We start from the raw sequence: 25,763 nt of genomic DNA, 5'->3' as shown, positions 1-25,763 counted from the left end.
AATCACCACATGATATCCACAGAGCATGAGTCTTAACTGTAAGACTCATTAAATCAACCAAATTTTCAGATTTCAATCAAATCAAGAAATAGCAGTGTGGGCTTCGACACTGGGAACGTAGTTTAGGATATATTATTAAAGGTATCTACAGTATCTGTCTCAATGCAGATAGGAGACCAAGCTCCCTCTTCCATCTAATAGTTTAGATTGTGGTTTTTCCTTTATCTGCTGGTTGTGGGACTGACACTCCAAACTCCACACAGACCAAAGTAGAGCCAAATCTGAATGTCTAGAACCAATAGTATCTCTTAATCAGTCCAGTATTAACAGTGGAGCAAGGCGACTCAGAGCATTAATTTTGCCTTTGGAAAAAAAAAAAGATTCTACTACTCCTCAGATGTCCTTGAGTAAGTTAATTAAGTGTTGTTCCCAGTGTAAGCCCTCAGTAAAGGGTGCTGGAGCCCTCCTCTCAGCCTTTTCTGGGCTAAAACATCTAACACTGGGGAGATTCTCTGTAGAAATGTTCCCTGCTCCCTCTACATGGGAGTCACGGTTCCCATTGTGTGCTCCATCTATTTCTAACACATCTCTCACAGCTTCAGTTGTCTTTGCTTGCTTCATCAGCTCACTTTAGGACCAGACTGCAGGCCTCGGGCAGGCAGGCACCACCGTGCATATTTCACTCACCACTGTCTCTCTGACACATGACTTAGGTAAGCACTAATGAATGAATGTCTAGTTTCTAGAAATATCATAATTTGGTAAATTTGGGTTACAGGAAAGTAATTATCAGCAGACCCCTAAACCATGGCAGTTCCAGGATTTTAAATATCTATCCAAATATGCTTCCGCTCTCTACTGAGTCAGCACAATTCACATACAAGAAATGGGGTCCATTTGAATGATGCGATTACCTTGGTCTTTTTTTTTAAGATTTATTTCTTTACTTGAATGGCAGAGTTACAAAAAGAAAGAGAGATCTTCCATCCATTGGTTCACACCCCAAACAGACACAACAGCCAGCACTGGGCCAGGCCAAAGCCAGGATCCTGGTATTTCATCTGGCTTTCCCATACGGTTGGCAGAGGCCCAAGGACTTGGGCCATCCTCTGCTGCTTTCTCAGGCACATGAATAGGGAGCTGGATTGGAAGCAGAGAAACCAGCTTGTGAAATGGTGCCGCTATGTGACACCAGCATTGTAGGCAGTGTCTTAACCTACTGTGTCACAAGGCTGGCCAGGGTCTTTTCTTAAGTGTTGGTCTCTCCAAGGCTATTTCTAAAGTGGCAAAACACACTGCAGTAATTTGCTTTTGGTAATTACTGTAAATATAACAGCCTCAGAGGCAGAATCTTCTCTGATTCTGCCATTCAGAGTTCAGAAAGGAAAGAGAGCTGTCCTCATCATTCTGAGAAATGCCACCTGCAGAAGTCTACTTGCCAGGTGTCATCAATCACGGCTGGGAAACCCAGGGCCTGGCCACTGGTTCACTGTGACAGGTTTACTTGCCCTGATTCTTTTGATCATGTAACCAGGTCTCCCAATCCCACCTTGATGCTAAGATGCCTGTCTGCTACTACTGGACTCTCACTCCCTGGTATTTCTCAGAGGAGGCTTAGGGCCCTCACTGGATATAGTTCTGAGCTCCAGCCACAGCCACCAGCAGAGCTGCCACAGATACATTAGTCTGTTTCCTGTTGCTATAACAAAATGCCTGAAGCTAAGTATTCTATAAACAAAACAGATCGGAGCCAGAGCTGTGGAGTAGCAGGTAAAGCTGCTGCTCACAGCACCGGTGTCCCATATGGGCGCTGATCTGAGTCCCAGCTGCTCCACTTCCAATCCAACTCCTTGCTAATGTGCCTGGGAAAGCAGCAGAAGATGGCCCAAGTGCTTGGGCCCCTGAATCCACATGGGAGACCCAGCGAAGGCTCCTGGCTCCTGTCTTCAGATTGGCCCAGCTCCAGCAGATCGGTCACAACCAGTTGGGGATTGAGCCAGTGGATGGAAGATCTCTCTATCTCTCCCTCTCTCTTTGTAACTACCTTTCAAATACATAAATAAATCTTAAAAAAAAAAAAGAAAAAGAAAAAAGGTTTATTAGTTTACAGTTTCAGAGGCTGAAAGTCCCAGTTTGGGCAGCCCCATCTGTTTAGTCCATAGGGTCCCTGCTTTACAACACAATGGAGAAGCAGGAAGGGAAATAGTCAATGCAGAAGATCACTTTACAAGGAAGGAAGGAAGAGACAATCTTTTATAACAACTCACTCTCCTGAGAACTAACTCACTCCTTGAGACCAGCATTTATCCTTTCAAAGTGCAGGTGTCCTGACGACCTAATGACCTTACACTAGACCTCACCTTCTATGGGTGCCACCACTTCAACATTGCTGTACTAAGAACCAAGTTTTCAACACATGAACCCTCAGGACCAAACTACATCCAAACCATAGCACTGAGGGACCCAAAGTTCTGTCCATGTGGTACCATCCGGTATCTGCCTAAGCCCAACCTCCCTAGCCACAGGAAGCTAAGGGTATAGAAAGTTCTAGCAAGTTGACTCAGACACAATTTTTCAACAGACTCAGGACTGATGAAACAACTGAGAGAGAAGATCCCACATCCGTGCTCAGACCAAAAGCTGCAGGAGAGCTGCAGGGGTAAGCTCAGATGACAGGGAATGAACCACAAGGGCAGATTTCACTCTCTGAATGTTACAAGCACTCATAAGGCTGTGGTGGTCCCATGCTACTGTATTTGAATGACTAGATCAAGTCTGCAACTTTACTAATAAGATAAATCCTGTCTTATCATGGGTTAAGATATAAATATAAATAAGGATCTGAAGTATTGTCTTTGATCCACTTCCTTCATGAGAAGTAGAGTGGACATGTCTTCTCCTCCAAGGAAACATGGAGAAAGGAGAGAGGGCTCCTGAGTTAACAAGTTCAAGGGGACTTCAAAGGGGTCGTGGAAAAATAGAATTAAAAGGTAAACTAATTTTGGTGCAAAAAAATTGACATACGCAATTTTTTCAGAGTATGCACTGTCCATGAACTTTTTGAAGACACCTCCAACGCACATTTAACATTTTTGCAACAAAATAAACTTACCTTTCAATTCTTTTCAAAATCTCTTGAAGTCCCTCTTAACTCTACCACTGTAGATCTTGCTGCCACCATTCTGAGCTGCCCTCCCTCACCATGGGCTCCTGAAGAATGGAGAAGTCCAGGATGAGGACAGGGCAAGATAGCTCATGGTGGTAGCTAGTGAGCCAGGTGCTTGAGAGGCCCTTAACTCTGAAGTGTGCAACAACCCAGGGTGTGAGATTCAAAGAGGACAAGTGAGTTGTCAGATGAAACTGGTGGATGCTGAGACGCAAATTCTAGCTCAGATCTGTCTGAATCTGCCTTCGGCAAAAGACAGACCAGACCCCAAGGTCATGTTCACATCTCCAACCTCGTGGCAGCCAGCAGTGGCTCAAAACTGGCTCTGAAAGCCCTGGCTCCAAGTCTCATGCACCTGGCATTATCGTCTACACTGCTTCCACTTAGAAAGAAATCCACAGAGACATAGGTATACCTGCTGGAACAAAAAGATTAATTAAGGAATGACTTCTATATTATGAAAAGAGGCACTACAGGCTTCCTTTCAATAGTCAGGTCCCCTAGTGCTTTTATTATGTAGGTCTATTTACAAAAAGATTAAACTTATGTAAAAAAAAAACTTTTTCAAGGCTATATTTGTTTGGTAAAGCAAAGCACAAGACAGAAACAGTGACATGCTTCTGACCCTTATGGGGCTGCAGAAACAGGCTGGGAGGCAAGCCAGCTAGGCAGAGCCAACAGTAGCAGGGGCCAGGGTGCACAGGTTGCCTGCATGGACCAGCCCTGGCTTCTAGGATTTCAAAGAACAGGATGGGCAGTGGAAACCTAGACCATGAAGAAGGCAGGGAGAAGAATGTGACAAAGCAGAGGACTCTTGGAAAGTTGTTTTCTCTTATATTCTTTGCTGCTAGTGATGGAGGTGCAGGGTCCTCCCTGTCTTCCAACCTAGGGAGCACACATGTTTCTCTGGCCTTATTACCTGGTGCCTGAGCCTATAGCCTACATGCTGGGAAAGGAGCCGGCCCATTTGCCTGACCTCTTCCATTGTGCAAAATACTGAATGACCTGCTTCTTTCCTCGCTTTTCTCGTGACTCAACCTTTCCATCACCTCCTCCAGGAAAGGACCACCTCCTAAGTCCCTACCAGTGTGAGTGACGCCCCCAGGGCGCACAAGAATCACCACCCTATGGCCCCTGGGTCTCGATACACCTGCCACATGACATTACATGCATTGCATCATGTGTACTGTAATTATAATTTTAATTAATTATAAGTTTAATGCATTTCATAATTGAATAGTATAATGTCATAATTAGACAAGTGTGTGTTTGTCTCCCATCCTAGCTGTGAGCTCCCTCTATACAAGGACTCTCATTCATCTCCATACCTTGTGATCACAGTGCCTCACAATAAACACACTCTGAACTATTCCGATTGCATAGGGAAGAGCAAGGACATAATTTGTAAGGGTTATTTCTTCATGGTTAAGAAGTATAACACAACAGTAAAATTGTCTAATAGCTGCATTTCAAATTTGCCCTTTGCCCCTCCCCAAATATCTCAGTAAAATTGCTTTACAATTAAAATAATTCAAATAAAACTTTTCTATTTCCTTGCATACTAATATGCAGTGAAGGAAGGCCAGTCAAAAACCTGCATCATCTTTGGTAGGATTCCAGCAGATACCTCTATGCAATTCTAATCCACTTGCCTTTTCATCTTCTATTAAAAAAGGGGGAAAAAAAAACCTGAGGTGAAAAGTTAAAGAATAATATTGCTGTGCACACAGTCTTTCCCCCCTTCCCAGTGTTTTTCTCCTCAATGCGTGCAATTGGTAATTAAATATATTTCTGCTGGTCTTGTGGCCATATGCCTGCAATATGTAAAAATACATTTGCACTTTTTTCCCCTCCATTCCTTTTGTTCCCAGTGCTGACTGCTGTCAGAGCGAAGCGTCCAGATTCCCGTGTGCTGGTATCCATGGGCTCCGTCTTGCCAAGCTGCCAGTCTGGAGCGTCACACCTTACTGCCTTTAAAGATTGCCCTGCAGAGATACAGGGAAATGGCAATTTTTACATGATGCAGTCTGGCGACCCAAGAGATTTAAAGTCAGAACTGGTGCCAAGATTTACCCAGGAGAGCAAGCAGAGGCAAAAACAGAGAACCTGGGCCAATAGGAAAAAAAACACACACACACACACACACACACACACACAGAAAGAAGAAAGAGGGGTATGGGGGATGGGAAAGCACAGTCAACTCTCTCTGGGGGTTCTCTCCAGAAGTCTTCATGGAAGGCCACGAATGGGTGAGGGCCGCATTTTTAGGACTGTGTGGGTCCTAAAGAAAGTCAAAGGGAAGAGGTCGGCTTTTTTCGCATGCCCTAAATTGTAGTAGATTGCAGAATGTAAATGAGACAATTATTACACCAACGCTCATCAAGCTGGGCTGGAAAGACTTCAATAGCCTGATGAATATGCATGCAAATTTGTTAATTAAGTTAATTATTCTGCTGAAAATTCATTTGTCTTCCAAGGACATTTTCCCAATGATTTTAACATGCTAGCGCCATTAGTCATGCTCCATGCTATTTAACATTACTTTTTGTCCACTTTCTTTCCCCTACCCTGTTTTTTTTTAAATATTTTAAAGTTTTCAAAATAGTTGATTGGTTCTTTTAATTGACCCCTGCAATGTTGGGAGATGCCTAGAGCCAGCTCGGTAGGCATTCTCAGAAACACATTTCAATTAAATATTTCCTTGATATATAAAATGTCTGCAAAATGTCACATTGGTGGGGAGGAGAAGAGCCCTATCTGGGATCATTAAAGCTGGAATTTGAGTCGTTCTCCATAGTGACTGGAAGAGGTAATCTGTCCCTGCTGTGGGCAGATTTCCCAAGCTCAGAGCATTATTCGAAGCATGGATTTACCTTGCTGGAGAAAGTGTACTGATTCCAGCCTCCTCTTTGCTCCCGCTGCAAGGCAAAACTCAGCGACCATGTGTGTTCCAACAGGAACAAGTACCAGGGTACTTTTCTGTCACCCATGAGGGCCCAGACCTGTTACCATGGCAACAAAGGGAATAGTGTGTTTACAATCACATCTAAATGGCAAATTGAGATATTTGAAAGAAACAGTCGAGTTTAATTCTGTTAGCCACAGTAGCCAAAAAATCCTAGTATGGTATTTTTAAAAACTGCGTGCTATCCTGCTGGGTGAAGAAAGCCGATTTGATTAAAGCCTTGGTCATGGGCCTCAAAATTGGAATCTTGGAAGGTTCCGGTGAGTTACGTTCAACTGGATTCTTATCTTAAGATGCAGGAACACACAAGAGCTGGCCTATTTAAATCCAAAAATTTACATTCAGCGATGATAGCTTCCCATCCCAACTCAAAAATCTGAACATGCGGTCTGATAAAGTGTTCTTAGTGGAACTGTAAGATGGAATGCTTGAAATGAAGACTATTCCAGAAAATCAGAGGAATATGGTTGCCTGCAAACACGAGGCAATCACTGTCAGAGGAGAAAGATAATCTCAGCATCACTGGAGGGGACAGCCATCTGCATGCTTACAGGCCTTTCTTAAGGTCATTTGTTTTCTTTAGAAGAAAGGTAAATTCAGAGTCTCCCCATCCCCCACTCATAAAAGAAACCCTCCAATATGGTTTCAGGTTACAGCCTGAACCTTCACAGTGAGAGCTGATCAGACTCCCTTGGAGCCAGGCTAATGGAAAGGGTATAAAATAACAAAGAAAACAAAATTTAATTGAAAGAGAAAGAAAAATTAATTGGCATGCCATCTCTTTCAAGCCATTCGTATATATTTTATACAATATGAATGGCACTGTGTCACATAGATGGTAAACCAATTAAGATGATATTTTAAACCCTGTAATTTCTATAATTCCATCTGTTTTCAAAGGTTTAATTAGCAAAGTTACAAAAGCCAAATATATGTGAATATTTTGAAAGCAGGCCGAATGGCAAAAAAGTTCCCATAAACATTTAACTACAACCACGTACATTTCATAAGAAGAGACTTTAGATGTACTTTAAAATGATACACATGGATTTTTCTAAATTTTACCAACGGTGAACCATATCCAAGGGAAATGATGATCATATGTTGTCAGGCTGTGTAAATTAATTCAGTTGTTTTTTCTGGTTTTCATCAAACTTCCAGAGATTCCTTGTGATGAAAATCCCACACCTGTCACTTAATCTCCATTGTGGGCCCAATGCAATGACAGCTACAAAGCACTAAATACTATTGAACACTCTCCTTTCAATAGTGGAGGTTGGCCATTTGACAGGTAGGAAATAGTTTTCAGATATGTCCAAAAACAATTCCCAGTCTACCAAGTAACCTATTTTTGAGAAATAAGAGTGCAAGGAGTTATGTTATCTTTAAAAAAAATTGAACACAAAATCTAAAGCTTATAGATTCCAGAATTCAACCAAATCTCAACTATTAGGCTATTAAAGGGGAATACTATTTTGAATTGTACAAAATGGACTGAGCATCTGATCTTACCACATTCTTTGGTTTGGGTATTGTGTTGAGCAGCTGTGCATTATCCTGGGCCTCATATGGCCCCAGTCACCGATGATTGACAGAATGACAGTGACAATGTGACATGTAATATTCTCCCTTCTCAAAAGGCCTGCCACACATGACTGTGACTCCGTGGGTGTCCAGCTCTGTCTTTCCTTCCTACTGGATTTGTGACATATAACAAGGTGTAATTAATTTTTTTATATGCTTGTCTTTTTCATTACCAGAAACACAGTGAACATAATGTATTACTAATTCTGCTCATAGTCCACCCTGATTGATCAATCTACAAATGTTTCCATTTGCGTTGAATATTGGCAAGCGAGAAAAATAGCTCATAAAGGAGAAGGGGGATCAAATCCCTGCGAAGAGCATACTGCACTCTGAAACCTCCGTTTACTGAGCGGCTGTTGCAATGGCAGTGCTTTGGGTGCACCACCTCTTTGAACCCTTGCAACAACTAGCCCCATTTGACAAGTGAAGAAAGCAAAACCCAGAGATTAAGAACCTTGCTCAACTAATGAAGAAAAGAAATGAAAAATTTCAACAAGCAAGCAACAGGAGCCATAAAACATATCTGGAGTGTTTGTGTTGCTCCAAAACTTGTTCAGCATCCTAAGGTACCTGGCTACCACCACAGTTCTCTAAACACTCACCTCAGATGGCCATGCTGCACTCACTCCTTGGCATGGGCATTGTAGACAGAGTCCAGGACCACGGATGCTCAAGTCCCTTAAATAGAATGGCATGGTATTTGTGGACTTACTCCCGCCTGTGTATTTTACATTATCTCTAGATCACTTAGAAAACCTTACACAATTTAAATGCTGCGTAAATAGTTGCTATGTTATATTGTGGAAGGAATGCTTTCAGTAGAGACACAATCTTTTTTCAAATATTGTTATCTGTGGTTGGTTGAACCTGGGGATGCTGAACCCGCAGACACGGACGGCTGACTGTTTCTACTACCTGCACTTCCCAGCTTTCTTCTACTGCACTGTATTAACTTTTGTTCCCTTATGGGCTTCCCGTCATTTAAGTGGATGCCCTTTCTACTTCGATGTATTTTGAGTTTTTAAAAGTGAATTATCCTAAGAAGGAGGCTAAATAGATTTTGTTTGTAAATAGTTCAGCAGTTGTGGGAACCATCTGCTCCTGTGTGCCTCACCTGCACTTCTCTCCCTCTCAGTCTACCTGTCTGCTCCACCTGCCTTGGAGCTGCCATCAGAGGGCAGGGCTCCCATGAGTCCTGAAGAAGGAGAATGATCTCAGGTTCTTTTTCATTTTAAATTGGTGAGTTAAAAGGGTCTGTGCAGTTCCTGGTGATTATTTTTTTGCCCTGTTAAGTGCAAAGATGATTTTTTAAAACTTGACTTCCTGGGCCAGAGCTGTGGTTCAGTGAGTTAAGCCAGTGCATGCAACACCTGAAATCCATAATAGAGCACTGGTTCAAGTACCAGCTGCTCTGCTTTCAATCCAACTCCCTGCTAATGTGCCTGAGAAGTCAGCAAAGATGGCCCACGTGCTTGGACCCTGCCACCCAAGTGGGAGATCTAGACTGGATGGCTCCTGACTTCAGTATGGATGAGTTCTGGCCATTGCAGCCATTTGGGGAGTGAACAAGTAGATGACAGTTCTCTGTTTCTTCCTTTTCTCTGTCATTTAAAATAAATAAATCTTTTTCTTAAGCTTATATTTTTAAAATTTTTTAATTTATTTATCTGAGAGGCAGAGTTACAGACAGTGAGAGGGAGAGATAAAGAGGAAGGTCTTCAGTCTGTTGGTTCACTCCCCGAATGGCCGCAACGGCCAGAGCTGCATCGATATGAAGCCAGGAGCCAGGTGCTTCTTCCGGGTCTCCCACGTGGGTGCAGGGGCCCAAGGACTTGGGCCATCTTCTGCTGCTCTCTCAGGCCACAGCAGAGAGCTGGATTGGAAGAGGAGCAGCCAGGACAAGAACCAGCGCCCATATGGGATGCCAGTGCTGTAGGCGGAGGAGTAACATACTGCACCACAGCCACAGCCCCCCCAAGCTTCTTCTTTTTTTTTTTTTTAATTTTTTTTGACAGGCAGAGTGGACAGTGAGAGAGAGACAGAAAGGTCTTCCTTTTCTGTTGGTTCAACCGACAATGGCTGTTGCGGCCGGCGCACCGCGCTGATCCGAAGCCAGGAGCCAGGTGCTTCTCCTGGTCTCCCATGCGGGTGCAGGGCCCAAGCACTTGGGCCATCCTCCGCTGCCTTCCCGGGCCACAGCAGAGAGCTGGCCTGGAAGAGGAGCAACCAGGACAGAATTCCGCGCCCCAACCGGGACTAGAACCCTGGGTGCTGGAGCTGCAGGCGGAGGATTAGCCTATTGAGCCGCGGCGCTGGCCCCCAAGCTTCTTTTTTAATATCATAGTGTGGATCAGAGGAGAGAGAGAGAACTTTTAAGCTCCTATCACCAAGAAATTCCAGACAAATTAGGCTGACATCAACTTTCTTTCTCTCTCCCTCTCTCTCTCTCTCTCTCTCTCTCTCTCTCTGTCTTTCTCTTTCTCTTTCATGCATGCTTAAGCTACTTAGAATTGGAAAATTATTCTAAAATAGGCATCATGCAAAAATCAGAAGAAACACTATGTACCAACTTATATTTCCTAATTCTGTGTTATTTTAATTCAAATTTCTCAAGGGCAAAAGAGAATAAATATCTGAAAAGATTCATATGTGCTGATTTTAAAATGTATTCTGCTGGGACCAGCACTGTGGCGCAGCAGGTCAAAGCCCTGGCCTGAAGCGCTGGCATCCCATCTGGGTTCTGGTTCGAGTCCTGGCTGCTCCTCTTCTGATCTAGCTCTCCGCTATGGCCTGGGAAAACAGTAGAATATGGCCCAAGTCCTTGGGCCCCTGCACCCATGTGGGAGACCTGGAAGAAGCTCCTGGCTCCTGCCTTCAGATTGGCATAGCATCGGCCATTGCAGCCATTTGGGGGGTGAACCAGCAGATGGAAGACCTTTCTCTCTGTCTCTCCCTCTCTGTCCATAACTCTGCCTCTCAAATAAATAAATAAATCTTTTTAAAAATGTATTCTGCTAACCCATCTTTAACTATTATGGAATTTTTTTGATCTCTACTTTCCAAACATTTCAATGACCATGATGAATCACTCATTCACTGTAGTAATATATCAGTTTATAATTACAAAGTTTCTATACTAGAAATTGGCCATAAGACAAAACTACATCCTTATATATAAAAAGAATCTTTTCATAGTCTATTCAGCAACACTCTGAGTATCACATTTAGAAGTGATCATTGTGAACTTCTAGCCAGGTAAGTTGGACCAAAGAATCTAATTTGCATCCTGAACTCCTTAATTTGCCTATCTATGCTAACAAATTTAACTTTTCCTTTTTAATTGCATGCTGCATCCATATTTCTAAAGTTCTAAAAAGATCTAGAATTTTATTGTACCCTTAGGAATTGATATTGCTCTCTTTTGTCAGGTATTTGAACTGTATTTTGCAATAATTAAAGAATCTGACAATATATCATCAGAGGACTGAATTAAGCAGTGGAAACAGTGTAGGGCCTCAGAGTTTGGAGACAGATTACATGAATTCAGAGTCTGATTCTGCCTTATAGTAGCATTTGGTGTGACTTTGGACATGTTACTGAAGCTTTCTGTAACTCAGTTTTATCATGTTCCATGTTGGGATAATAATAGTTTCTATGCATAAAGTTGTGATTATTAAGTGAATTTACAAAGTATTTAAAACTGGGACATAAACAGGGTTCAGGAAATGTAGCTATGATTGTCGAGTTTTTAATTTACTAATGAATAGCCTAGTTCTTTCTACCCTACCAGAATATCACACAATTTATTGGTCAGTGTGATAATTATTAACAGTGTGCAAAACTCAGACCAAAATTCTTCGTATTTCTTATTGGGTATGAATTTGCAAGAATTATCCAAATAATTGTCATCTAAATATATTTGTATAATCCTTATTTTTAGGGGCCTTGTCTACCTTAGAAAATATCCTAATTTACTTTCTTGTTAAATATATATATTATGTATCTCTTATGTGCAAGGCACTATACTGAGTGTTTATGAGGTCTGCAAAAACATACATCATGGAAAAAATAAAGACCTGGCCCATCAGACTTAGCATAAGGTGAGAAACTGTGATATACACACACACAAAAAACTAGAACACAATATCTGAACTGACACATACTTAAATAGGTGTTGTGGATTGAATGTAATACCCCTCAGTCATGTGTTGAAGTCCTTACCCCAGTAGCTAAGAATGCAACGTAAGGTCTTTAAGGAGATAATTAAGTTAAAATGAGGTCATTAGCATGGGCCCAATATGCTGGTGTCTTCATAGGAAGAGGGAATTTGAATATAGACAAACACAGAGGGAAAATCACATGAAGATACAGGCATACAATGGTCACCTACAAGCCAAGGAGAGAGGACTCAGAAGAAATCAATACTGCAAATACCTGATTTTCAATGGCTAAGTTTCCAGAATTGTGACAAAATAACCTATTTAGCCCCCAACCCTTTGGTACTTTGTTTTGGGAGCCCTACAAATGAATACCATCGATAATGACTCAGAGAGTTGGAAATGTCCTTCCAGCTGGGAGCACTGGGAAAGGATTTACCCAGGGTGGGTAATGTACTGGCCATTGGAATGGAAGATACTTATCTATTGCTGGGGAGTTGGGTCCTTTTCACAATGGGAAGAGCAAGCCAAGCACAGAGCCAAGAAAACAGTTCTGGATTTCAGGTTGAATGCAATGAAAAGTCATTGAAATATTTTGGTTGCCCTGTAATGAGATCCCATCTATGCTTACAAAAGTTTAATTTGGAAGACACATGACAATCAGTTGGAAGAAGGAAATCACTTCAGTTGAGGAAGAATACCTGGCAGTCCAATGCAGTAGAACAGAGTAGCCTTAAAGAAGTTTCAAAAAAAAGCCAGACACATACGAGGTAAAATCACCAGGACTTTGCAGTTGACTAATACCAAAGGAAGGGCCGAGAAGAACTGAGCAACAGCTATGAAGTTCTGATTTTGTGCCTTGGGAGGATGGAATGATGGAATTTACTATAGAAACAGGAAGTGAATAGAAAACAGATATAGAAAGGAAGGTGATCGGTAGTGATAGATATACTGAGGACTGACGGTCTTTTATGTAGCTGGAAATACAGAACTGTACATATGCAAATTAGATTAAAACATACACACTTACATAATCTTTGCTTGAGAATACATTAGTGTCTTCTTGTGAAGGTTTATTGATGTCTGCTTGGGGAATTCCCAGTCTTAGAATAAGGGTCAGGGCCAGCATTGTGGCTTAAAGGGTAAAGCTGCTGCCTGCAATGCTGGCATCCCATAAGGGCACCAGGTTGTGCCTCGGCTGCTCCACTTCTGATCCAGCTCCCTGCTAATGGCCTGGGAAAAGCAGCAGAGGATGGCCCAAGTGCTTGGGCCCCTGCCACCCACATGGGAGACCTGGAACAAGCTCTTGGTTCGAAGCTTCAGCTTGGCCCAGACCTGGCTGCTGTAGCCATCTAGTGAATGAACTCAGATGATAGAATATTTCTCTCTCTCTCTCTCTCTCTCTCTTTAACTCTGACTTTCAAATAAATAAATAAATCTTTAAAAAAAAAAAAAGAAGTAAGAGTCAAGATACAGATGTTCGATCATTGTTGAAGTCATGAGAGTGGATTAAATTTTCAGAGAAATAGAAAAACCAAGGAGGAGGCTTAGGTAGAGGACCTAGGAGATCATTTAGGAAACAACAGTCAAAGAAAAGGAAAAGAGAGAAGAACTTGTACTAGTGAGGAATCCCCTACTGAGTCACTGTAGAAGTTCCAGAACTTTGAAAAAAAAAATCCCCTGCACTACACCCATTTAAATAATAAACAAATTTTAGCATAGTAGATGAAAGGATGCCCCCTGTAATGTAATAAAGTAGACCCATTTGTGCTTGTATTAACAGAACAGGAAACTGGAATCTCAATCTTCCCTTAGTTATACTCAATCTAAATAAAGTATCAAAAATCAAAGAACTTTGTGTCTACCAGTTACTGTTTGCCCAAACTTTTCTTTGGTAATGATAAACATGTTTGTATAAAATCTAAAGAAAAAAAATCGAGTACAGCCTTATAGAAAGTTGGGCTAACCTCTGTCTCCCAAGAAGAGGTTGAATTTAAATCAAAGATCTCAAGGGAGGTTAAATTATTAAAGATTGGCTTTTGTATTTTCATCCCATCAATGTCTGTAAACCTACAGTCTCTGTTACATTACATGATCTCTTCTCTCAGCTCCTCGCCACACAAGACTGCCATGTGGTCTACCTGTCTTCAGCTATTCTTGATTATGCAATAACTGCCTAGTGTCCATCCTATCTGCTCTGGGCAGAGAGGCAGAATCTGTCCTATGCTGTAAACAAGCTGGCAAGGAGCCCTGCTTTTGACCACAAAGAAGGCAATTCTCATAGAAAAGGCAGGGCTGAGAAGGCCCCCAAAAGACAGTGTCCTCTTAGATTAGACGACTTGCCTTCAGACTTACTTGTGGTTCAAAAACCTCCTTCCATGAAAGAAATGATAATATTTTATAGGGGAGGTCTTCAAAAAGTTCATGGAAAATGCGTGTTATAAAAAAACCTATGCATGGATTTTAAAAATATTAAAAGCTTTACACTAAACTGATATTTTAATTCCATTTTCCCATAAAGTTTTCAAAGTACCCTTGGATAAGCATGCTGAACACTTCAGAGAATGAATGTAGAAGGATTTTATCACCCCTTACCTTACAGGGCATTCCCTCAGCACTTATTGTACTCTTTTTCCAGATAAAAACATATTATATTAGATTCAACATCATAATCAACATAAGACATTCCATCCCAACATTTCTTCCCATATAAAGCCTTTCAGAATATTTTAGTTTCAACAACAAATCTTATCTTTAGGTAATATCTTATCTCAAATGGATTGTGTACAAAACCATACTCTCTTTTCATATATGCAGACCCTGTAGTATTATTGATATTAAACTTTCCTTTAAAAAAAATGGCCACTTTGAACTTGGAGATGTGTCTACAAACTGGTGACTCAAAAGCAGAGGTGTTTAATTACAGTGGTACAAGGGATTAAAATGCATCTGTTCTACAAAGACTAATTTTAGTTAAATTTTTATCTATGTCAAGTGTTTTGACATTGCATGAAAATGGCGAAAAGGTGGCTGGAGATGATTTGCATTGGGGGTGGGGATGAATAATTGGGTCAGTGGGGTTCCCATGCTGCATCAAAGACTTGTCTGCTGGCTACTTCGTTGGCTGTCACAACCTGTCCCAATCAAACATAACCACAGATCTCCGATAGTGAACACCGATCAAAACAAAAATCCACATTTTACTTAAGTTCAGACAAAGAGCTTGTGCTTATTTGACTATATATTTAATCATCAAGTGTGTGAGAGTTGAATATTCAGTTTTAGTATTCCATAGCTTGTTAAAAAAAAAAAAAAGTCTTGGCTTCTTTTGAAATACAGATAGGCTTGATTTATTCATCTCAATTTGAGAGAAAAGAAAGTCATGTTGAAGGAATGCATGTTTCTCTGAATGATGTCTCATTTCCAAACACCACACAAATGTGTATGTATAGCAATGTTAAACCCCATCACAAAAATTTGTAACTTCTGTTATCAATCAATATTTGCTGAAGACACACGTTTTGCTTCACAGTCTATTTAAGTGGCTCAAAAACAGCATGACAATGGACAGACCCCTTGTTGAAGAAAACAATTACTTGGTAGTATAGGTTATTTTAATGGACATAGTACTTTAAACAAAGTCATCACATCTGTTCCACCTTCTAATTACAAATGCAGAAGGAATACAATTCACCAATGCATCATAAAAAAGTAAAACATAAGTGATTTAAATGCATATGTATGTTCCTCAGTCAATACAGTGTGCAATCTGCTGTGTTTTTTACATGTTCTGGGCACAAATCAGATGGAAAACCTGTTCTGTGCTGCAATGTGATTTCTTCTCCCTGGATAAGCTTAGCTCTGTGTGGAAGCAATGGTTTGCATAAATGGTTTAGAGTGTACACCACAGATCTAGCAAGTGTTCTGAGCTAGCCTCTTCCTGGGGACTAATATTTTATGATCAATATGATGCATCACATCATTCTGATGCAGGTTGAGTACTAAAATACACTAAGCCAATATTTAGGAAAGATTTTCACTGACACTTAAGAAATTATTTTTTCTCTCTCTCCATAAAAGGGGGAAACATAAAAATTATTTTTGTAGTGTGGTCCCAACTGTCCTTGTGCTATTGTGGTGACTAAATGGCATTTTCTACTCTCAAATGACTATTTAAGGAATTGTGTGCTTTTGTACTAAAGGCTAGTTTTCATACTAATAGCTAGGATAGATATTGGTAAATGATAACATCATTTTCTCAAAGACTATTTACTCCTATTAAAAATAAACCCATTTGAGGCCAGCGCTGTGGCGCAGCGAGTTAATGCCCTGGCCTGAAGTGCTGGCATCCTATATGGGCGCCGGTTCGAGACCCAGCTGCTCCACTTCCAATCCAGCTCTCTGTTATGGCCTAGGAAAGCAGTAGAAGATGGGCCAAGTCCTTGGGACCCTGCATCTACCTGGGAAACTGGAAGAAGCTCCTGGCTCCTGGCTTCAGGTTGGCACAGCTCTGGCCATTGCAGCCAATTGGGGAGTGAACCATCAGATGGAAGATCTCTCTCTCTCTCTCTCTCTCTCTCTCTCTCTCTCTCTCTGCCTTTCCTCTCTCTGTATAACTCTGACTTTCAAATAAATAAATCTTTAAAAAAAATAATCCCATTTAAAGAAAATAGTTTTAAGAGATCATTTTCTGGCCCTTGAATGGGGCAGAAGGGCAAGAATTTGGTCAAGAGGAGATTTAGGAAGCAAAACTCCATAGTTAAGTAAATTAGGACAAAACAGTATAATCAGAATGCTGTAAGGTCAACCAAAATACAATTAATAATTCAATATTAAATGTTAGGAGAACATTAATTTATTGTGTCCTTTCCTGAATTGAGGTTGAATTCATGCATGTTCTTGTTACCCACTTTTGAGCAGAGTTGGAGTGTTTATGGGATAGGGTTAGACTACAGTTCTCTCTCCACTAAGGAGTGGTCATCTCAAAGGCAGGAGCATTGGCAAGATACTTCAGTTTGTGGAAAAGTGGAATTAGGAGACAAATTTATCTTAGCACAAAAAAATCTTGAAATCTATGCATAATTTTTTCATAATACGCATTTTCCATGAACTTTATGAAGACCTCCCAAGTTTTATCCATGGGTGTGTACTATTAGAAGAACAAGAATTTGACAAATATGTCTGTGGCCATACCACTCTGAATGCACCCAATTACGTCTGATCTTGGAAGCTAAGCAGTACTTGGATGGGAGAACTTGGTATTTTTTTTTAATGAATGAATGAGTGAACCTTAAAGTATGAGCAAGTGATTGACTAGCTCTTACAAAATTCTGCTTCCTAGGAGTCACTTTGCCTGGAAATAATAATGCAACTTTTCAAATCAACAGCAATTTTCCCACCTTGTTTATTCCACTTAAATCTCAGACAAACTCTTAAATGTCTCCCTCTGAGGATATTGGGGAGGATAAAACAAGGTCAACAGGTAAAGCACTTAAAACAGTGCCTGGCCTGGATGGAAACTTTGGCTATGATTACTTTGTGTGCTTTCTTTTCTTTTCTTTTCTTTTCTTTTCTTTTCTTTTCTTTTCTTTTCTTTTCTTTTCTTTTCTTTTCTTTTCTTTTCTTTTCTTTTCTTTTCTTTCTTTTCTTTTCTTTTCTTTTCTTTTCTTTTCTTTTTTTAGGCAGAGTGGACAGTGAGAGAGAGAGAGACTGAGAGAAAGGTCTTCCTTTGCCATTGGTTCACCCTCCAATGGCCGCCGCAGCTGGTGCACCACAGCCGGTGCGCTGCAGCCGGCACACCACGCTGATCCGAAGGCAGGAGCCAGGTGCTTCTCCTGGTCTCCCATGGGGTGCAGAGCCCAAGCACTTGGGCCATCCTCACTGCACTCCCAGGCCACAGCAGAGAGCTAGACTGGAAGAGGGGCAACCGGGACAGAATCCTGCGCCCCGACCGGGACTAGAACCTGCTGTGCTGGCGCTGCAGGCAGAGGATTAGCCTATTGAGCAGCAGTGCCAGCCCTTGTGTGCTTTCAAATAACTAAATCAGAGCTTGATCAGGTTCTTATCCAATAGATGGTTAATTATAAAGCTGATTAAAAACCTGAGTGTGACAGCAGCGTTGGAAGAGTCAAAGGTTCAGTTTCCTTGAATACATGCACACACACACACACACACACACACACACCCCACACACACACACAGCCAGCCCTCCATATCTGCAGGTTCCATACCCATGGATTCATTCAACTGCGAATAGAATTTATTTTTTAAATTATGTTTGTATTAAATATGTACAGATTTTTTCTTGTCATTCTTCCCTGAACAATACAGTATAACAATTATTTACATAGCATTCACATTATGTTAGGTATTACAAGTAATCCAGAGATTATTTAAAGTATATGGGAGGATGTGTTCAAGTTATTTGCAAATCCTATGCCATTCAATATAAAGAACTTGAGTATCCTCCGATTTGGGTATCTGCAGGAATCCTGGAACAAATCCCCTGGGAATATCGTGGATTGGCCATAATCAAAGGGTAGCAGGCAATCCTGACACTATTTCCTCTGAGGTAAAACAGAAAGTAAAGTTCGCAAGTACCGGCTTCAGTGGTCAAGACCACTGCAGAGAGCCAACTACATCTCTTCCTGAAGTTGTAAGATTGGGCTTCACTGGCCAAGCCTCTGTCTCCCCAGCTGTAACTTGGGGCTAACAGACAATGTCATTTCCTAGGCTTGGAGGTGGCGACAAGCAGGGCAATAATGGCAAGTCCCACCATGTGGCTACTGTACATGCTTGACATGTAAATATTAGCAGCTACTCTGGCACCACCATGGCACCAAATTTCATCGTTTCTTGTCAGAGCTTTTGGTGTGGATTCTATAATTTTCCTGGGCAAGAAGAAGATCCTAACGGGACTGACAAATAAGGACCCTGAAGAACATACACAGCTGACTTTGTTTGATATTAACACCGAGTCTCCATGCACATAGAAATGAGGAAAGACCAAATGCTCTTCATGTCTACTTAATTTTCCAGCCTCAAAAGCAGAACTAGGAGGCTGGGGCAGCATGTGGTCCTCACGGCCTCCTGACGACCAGATTCACAACTGCAGCACTGGATAAGAACTCATCTTCAAGTAGCAGCTCCATACCACCTTCTTGATAATGTTACGTCTCTCCTTAAAAAGTTGCCATGACTTCAACCACAAAAACGAATCCTCGGCTACATGGTGAGTCGTCTCCAGCTGTCCTGTAGCTCCCTCCACCCTCTTCTCCACAGTGCTGTGTATGTGCCAGGAGGCTCCCCTCCAGGTGAATACCCGGAGCTCCTAACTCTGGCTTCCAGTTGAGTTTAACCACGGGGAAGCATCATCTCCTTGCTCAAAATGTGTGAAAAGAGAAAGCCACCCTCTCTTTTCCTGCCTGAATACAGCTTTGAGGGTGATTGTATTTCTCTACGTCAGGTCACGGTTCCTCTCAGGCAGCGGAGCATGGAGATGGGCTCAGGCATAAATCTATACCAATTCACAATCAGTGCCCTAAGAGTTCACCAGTAGAGCAGGTGCTTAGAAAGAAAAAGACTGGAAAAACGATGACAAAGAGGTCTGAAGGAGAAGTAGTGGGTAACTTCTAAGGAAAAGAATGAAGTGTGAGCATATTTGTGGCCCATGTAAATTTCTTTCATAGGGAATCTACTGAGGAAAAGGATCTCAGTAACCTCATGGACAAGGTGACCTGACTGACCCATGTCACTTGGCTTCTTTCTCCAGCTACCCTCCTCCCCCAATACTTGGCCAATGTCCCACATACAAAGAAGCCATGGTGGCAGAAATGGAGCTATGTATGGGCATATCAGGACAGGTCTTCCCTCACCAGTGTTGATTTGTCTGCCTGCATTGTTGAGTGCCCAAACCACTGCTCCGAGCTTCCACTGTGACATCTCCCTGGGCAGCAAAATGACTAAATTAAGAGTTTTTCATAAAGTTCCACAAATCTACTTTATGAGACTATTCCCTATTCTGAGATCAGATCTTTCTACGTTTTGGTGTAAAGATATGTTTAATTTGTTTACATAAAGATGGTAAGAAAGAATAGGGCTTGTTCCTTTTATAACTACTTGGAAAAATGAAATGTGGCTACTTTATGCTGGCTTCTGGAAATTCTATTAAGACCACTGTAGTATCTGGCAATAAACAGTTCCAACCTTAACTCTACTAACTTCTGGAGGAAATTTACTTAACCTTTCTGGGCCGCTGTTGATCTCAAAGGACTTCGGGGAAAATTAGATGAAACATTTTATAGAAAGTGTTTCTTTCTCTTTCAGTACCAGGCACCAAACAGGAGCAAAATAAACATATTGTTATCAGTTTGTTATCTTTTTACAATCTATTTATTTTTAAATGAACAAATAAGAATTCTATATATCATGTATATCACAATGCTTTGTGATATGTGGAATGGCTATATCGAACTCTTTAACACATGCATTATCTCACATTCTTGTCATTTTATCTTTTATTATCATTGCCATTATTATTATTATTACAACTATTAATTCATTGATCCAAAGCATGGCAGAAAAAAAATTATTGAAATTTTCTTCACACTTTGGCTGGGGATCTCAGAATGCTGTGTCACCTAATTTTAGGACACAATACCATTTCCTGGAGTAGATACTGATATAAGAATCAAGCAACTTGGGTCCCAAGCCGAATGTTTCTCTAGCTTCCCACAGAACTGCTGCAACACGTCTCATCTGCAAAAGTGAAAATCAGAGGGGATAGTCTCCAATGTCCTCTAGTGCACTGAGCTCATTTGGCAACTGGAAACATTTCCAAAATGGGCCTAATCTCTAGCCCCCTTCATCAGGAAAAAGGATATTTTTAGCCAATCATTAACCATTACAGAAAGTTACCCATGTTAAAGTGTACATATTATTCAGTGGCATTTATTATTCTCATTGTGTTTTTATAACCACCACATCCATCAAGTTCCAAAGCATTGTCATTACCTCACAAGAAAATCTGATACCTGTGAAGCATCACAATCCATTTCTTCTCTTTCCCACAGTCCTTGAAAATCACCAATCTGCTTTGTGTATCTATAGATCTACCTATGCTAGATCTTTCATATGGATGGAACCACATATTATGTATCCTTTTATGTCTGGCTTCTTTCACTTAGCAGGCTTTCAAGGTTCATCTGTGTTGTAGCACATATCAGTACTTCATTCCTTCACACAACTGAATAATATCCCATTGAATGTATAACCACCATTTTTTATCCATTCTCTAATGTTTGACATTTTTAAAAGATTTATTTATTTATTTGAAAGGCAGAGTTACAGAGAGGCAGAGGCAGAGAGAGAGAGAGAGATCTTCCATCTGCTAGTTCACTCTCCAAATGGCAGCAACAGCCAGAGTTGCACCTATCCGAAGCCAGGAGCCTGGAGCTTCCTCTGGGTCTCCCACACAGGTTCAGGTGCCCAAGGACTTGGGCCATCTTCCACCGCTTTCCCAGACCATAACAGAAAGCTGGATCAGAAGTGGAGCAGCTGGGACTCGATTCAGTGCCCATATGGGATGCTGGCCCTGCAGGTGGCAGTCTTACCCACTATACCACAGCGCCAACCCCATCCATTCTCTATTGATGGCCATTTGGGTTATCTAGTCTCTTCTTGATCACCCATTATTGTTAATGGTTTCCAGTGTGTGGTTATTCCTTTTTGTTTCTAATGCACTTCCATCACTCTTTTTAGTCAAAGATGTCTGAGACTATTCAATGCATCAGTTAATTTTGAAGGACCATATTCCAACAAAGCCTTTCTTCAAGACATTTGCTGGTGAAATAGTATCTGCTATGACCCAAATCACTCTCCTCCTCAGAGGGTGTTATCACTGAAAAAAAGTTTTCTAAAAATAGCCTTGATGTGTAAGAGGACACATTGCCTTCCCAATCTGAGTCACTATATATTGACTGTGTGTGTGTGTGTGTGTGTGTGTATACAAACAAGTTTCTTCTGGGGCAGGGGACAGAGGGGAACCAGAGTGGCTCAGTGAAAACTTTGCAGGGAAACAGATAGTATGGTCTGTCATATTAAGGAGAACTTTAGGGACTGGCATTGCAGCACAGCAAGTTAAACAGTCACCTGCAATGCTGACATCCCATATGAGGGCTGATTTGTGTCCCTGCTGCTCCACTTCTGTTTCAGTTCCCAGCTAGAAAAAGCAATGGAAGATGGCTCAAATGCTTGGGCCTCTGCCGTCCATGGTGGGGACCCAGATGAAGCTCCTGGCTCCTGGCTCCTGGCTTCTGGCTTCTACCTGGCCAAGCCCTCGTCATTGTGGCCATCTGGGGAGTGAACCAGAGGATGGAAGTGCTCTCTCTCTCTCTCTCTCCCTGTAACTCTGACCTTCAAATAAATAAATATATCTGGGCAGGGTGGGGGGGAGAGTGGGAGAGTGGGAGAGAGAGAGAGAGAGAGAGAGAGAGAGAGAGAGAGAACTTTGGTCAAAACAATAGATGGTGGAAGTGACTCCCCTTTGTGGCCCTAGCCACCTCTCTGGAGTGAGTGATCATGAACCAATTCTACTCTGGGTAACTGAGAGCCCCCTACCAACTCCGTACTTCTGTCCAGCCCCTCAGTCCTCTCAACAAAATCCAATAATGTGAGGCCTTCTTCCCTAAGTGGGTAGCCAGCTCTCCGGAGGAGTATAAAGAGGGTTATTCCATATCACCAATTTTGTGCCTTGCTATCATGTGATTTGGAAATGAATTGAGTGCATGGCCTTCCACTGCAAGGGTGTCCATTATTACCACCTGCTTAGCAGTGCCTTTGCCCTCCCTCTTAGTTTCTACTGTTTCACATGATAGATCTTGTCCCTGAAACTGCCTCACCCAAAAAGTTGTGTCTATACCCTGCTGAGAGAAATGGAGATCTGGCAATGATCCAGTTCATTTGATCAACATAGCTGGCGGAAACAGATAATTTAAGCTCCAAATTTCCCCATTAATCAAAATAGTCTGATGACGGATACATCTGCTTTTACTTTGGGTTGTGTGGACACAGTCTAATTGTGCATTTCCTAAAAACAGAACTGTGTCATCTGTAACATTCATAGAGCTCTTCCTGCCCACATTTCTTCCCCAGCCTGTTGACTGAGCAGATAACTCAGTAATTAAAATTCATAATCAACACATGTTGAGTATTTTTCCTCTTTCCTCTGTTTTTACGATCCTTTCCCCTAACTTCTGGGTGATTTGCCAACTGTTCGACTTCCCAGGAGTAAACAGTGGAGGTTGCTTTTATGTGGGGCCACAACATTAGCCATCTTTCCTCACCTTGTCTTCTTCATTCACCTCAGCCCCAACCCCCACCACCTCTGGAGGCAGGAACCAAGGAAACAGTGACAGTTCTGACTACACCTCAAAGGCCAGTAGGACATTAATAACACTAGGTCTATGGCCATGAGTTTCCCCATGAGAAAGTCAGTGAGTCTTAGACAAGCCCACTGAACTTGGGCCACTGGAATGGAACCTGACTAAGCAGACCCTGTGTTAACAATTGGAAGGATGGGCTGGTGGACTGCTATGCAGCTAAATTAACAGGAGGCAAGAGGATTCTTTGCAAGATGTTTGGAGACAATAAGGGGATGTGTTCTGGAGAGGTGGGTGAAGTGTGTGAATTTGACTTAGCCTCATTGGAACTTGGCCATGTGAGGGTCACACTCAGCTTCAGGGAGTGTCAGAGATCACGTGGCTTCAGAAGCAAGCCCTACCCAGGATCATCATCCACAGCCTTAACTGGGTAGGGCCCCAGATCCAGGTCTTCTGCAATCCTCACACGCTCCCCTTAAGCCTGCCAGAGTTTCTTTTCTCCTTGGCACTTAGGAAAGCCCTGCCTCCACGTGGTTCTCTCCCACCTTCCAACAGCCCTAATGCTCCATTTTGCCAAGCAAGCCCAGCTGAAGTCACACAGCCATTGAGCTTGCAATGCCCTGCAGCCTTGCTCAGGGACACAGGCTCCTCAGGGGCTCAGAACAGTCACCGGTTCTGTAAAACTGAAAGCATCAAGATTCAGACGCTGTTGCCAACTGCAATTAGAAACCCCACTTCGAACTGGCTTGTGCCTTTCTCCCAGACTCACCTGTCCCAGAGCCCACAAATGAGGGTGCTCCTCACAGTTCCAGAAATCTGTGAAGCTGAGATGGTATTTTTAACACAACCATTTTAAACAATGTCTGTGCCGAACCACTTTTGCTTTAGCTGTTGGCGCAGGTGAGGAACTGCCTAGCAGCTGAGCTCCGGATTCGACATGTGTGGCCCGGGGTGGGCCTTGGATTTCTCAAAGGGTAACGTTTTCACACGTGGAAAAACACCACAGTGTTTGCAGCACGCATGGCTCAGTATAGCTCCTGCATGTGTATTTCACAGACAAACAAGAGGCATCTAACAATGGAAATTCTATCACCTTATCTGTTTCCCCCTTCCTCCCATCTGGAAAACACAAGCACACACCTGAGGAGTTCACTTTCTTCTTCAACTCCAGAAACTTTCAGGATTGTATATGGTGTCTTCTTAGAGGGTACACAGGGCTCTGTGTGTTTCCTAACCCCCAGGAAAATGCAGACACTTGACCCTGGGGTCCAGAATTCTTTACTCCAGCCTCTCTGAGAAACAGTACAATTTACTGGAGTGGTGTAATAAATAGCGCACTGACATCCAGGCTCGTGGAAGGCACCTGCTGGATCTGGTGGACCTCATGGAAATGCACACGCCTTGTCCTGCAGCCAAGCAGCACCCCAGGAGGGGTCAGGACACTTCTGGAAGCTGCACCCCTGGAGAAGCTGCTGTTTTCAAGCACCTGCCCTCCAATGGTTTTGTTTTTATTTATTTTCAATTAATCAAAAGGCAGAGAGAGAGAGAGGAAGAAGGAAAGAAAGAATGAAAGAAAAAAGAAAAGAAAAGAGATCTTCTGTCTACTCATTCACTCCCCAAATGCCTGCAACAGCCAGGACTGGGCCAAGCCAAAGCCAGGAGCCAGAAGCTTCCTCCAGGTCTCCCAAGTGGGAGCATGTTAGGGACCCAAGTACTTGAGTCATCATCTGCTTTTCCCAGGGTGTGCATTAGCAGGAAGCTGGATCATAAGTGGAGTAACTGGGACTCGAACCAGGCCCTAAGCTTTGGGAGGTGGACTTCTTAACCTCTACGCCAAATGCCCACCCCTGCCAGCATTCTTCACTAGACTCACTTCTCTAAGCCCCTCAAATCCGGTAACTCTAAAAAGAGGAAACTTTGGTCCCAACCAGCCCCGCAGGCTGTGCTACATTTTGTGGGGAAGGGTTTCAGAATATGCCACTGTGGTATAAAAGTTATTTTGAGCCAAAGACACTTGAGTTTCCAAAGATTCTTTATCTTTAAAAAAAAAAAAAAAGCAAAGCTTCTTGAAAAAGCTCAAAAAACTCAGCTGTTACAAACCCCTCTCCAGGAGGAGATTCACTGCCCAGATGCCCTTGTTACACCCAGGGAAGACTGACTCATCCAGGAGACAAGACACGGTCACAGAACACTCCTGTCTCCCATCTGCTTTCCCATGCGCTCGTTTCTCTTCACAGAAGACATTTCTCTCCCCAAACTGCTGTTTTTCCAGGTTAATTCACAGCCCCTGGCCCTAGACTCATCTAAGAAGCTGGAGGACAGCGTTTTCTCCAGTGCAATGGGACAGGACTGTGCTGAGCGTCTTCCACTTGCCACTCCAGCCCCTCCCTCCAGCCTCTGCTCTCTGTGCACCCTAGGAGATGCCTGAATGACCACTGCACCCGACTCCTTTTGCCCCTGGTTTCTTACAGGGTTTGGCCACTCTGATAACATGAGCAAGGATTCAGAGA

This window comes from Oryctolagus cuniculus, chromosome 16 (genome assembly GCF_964237555.1).
Source record: "Oryctolagus cuniculus chromosome 16, mOryCun1.1, whole genome shotgun sequence".
In the NCBI taxonomy this organism is placed as follows: domain Eukaryota; kingdom Metazoa; phylum Chordata; class Mammalia; order Lagomorpha; family Leporidae; genus Oryctolagus; species Oryctolagus cuniculus.
The sequence above is the reverse complement of the archived record's forward strand: the minus strand, read 5'-3'. Positions refer to the sequence as shown.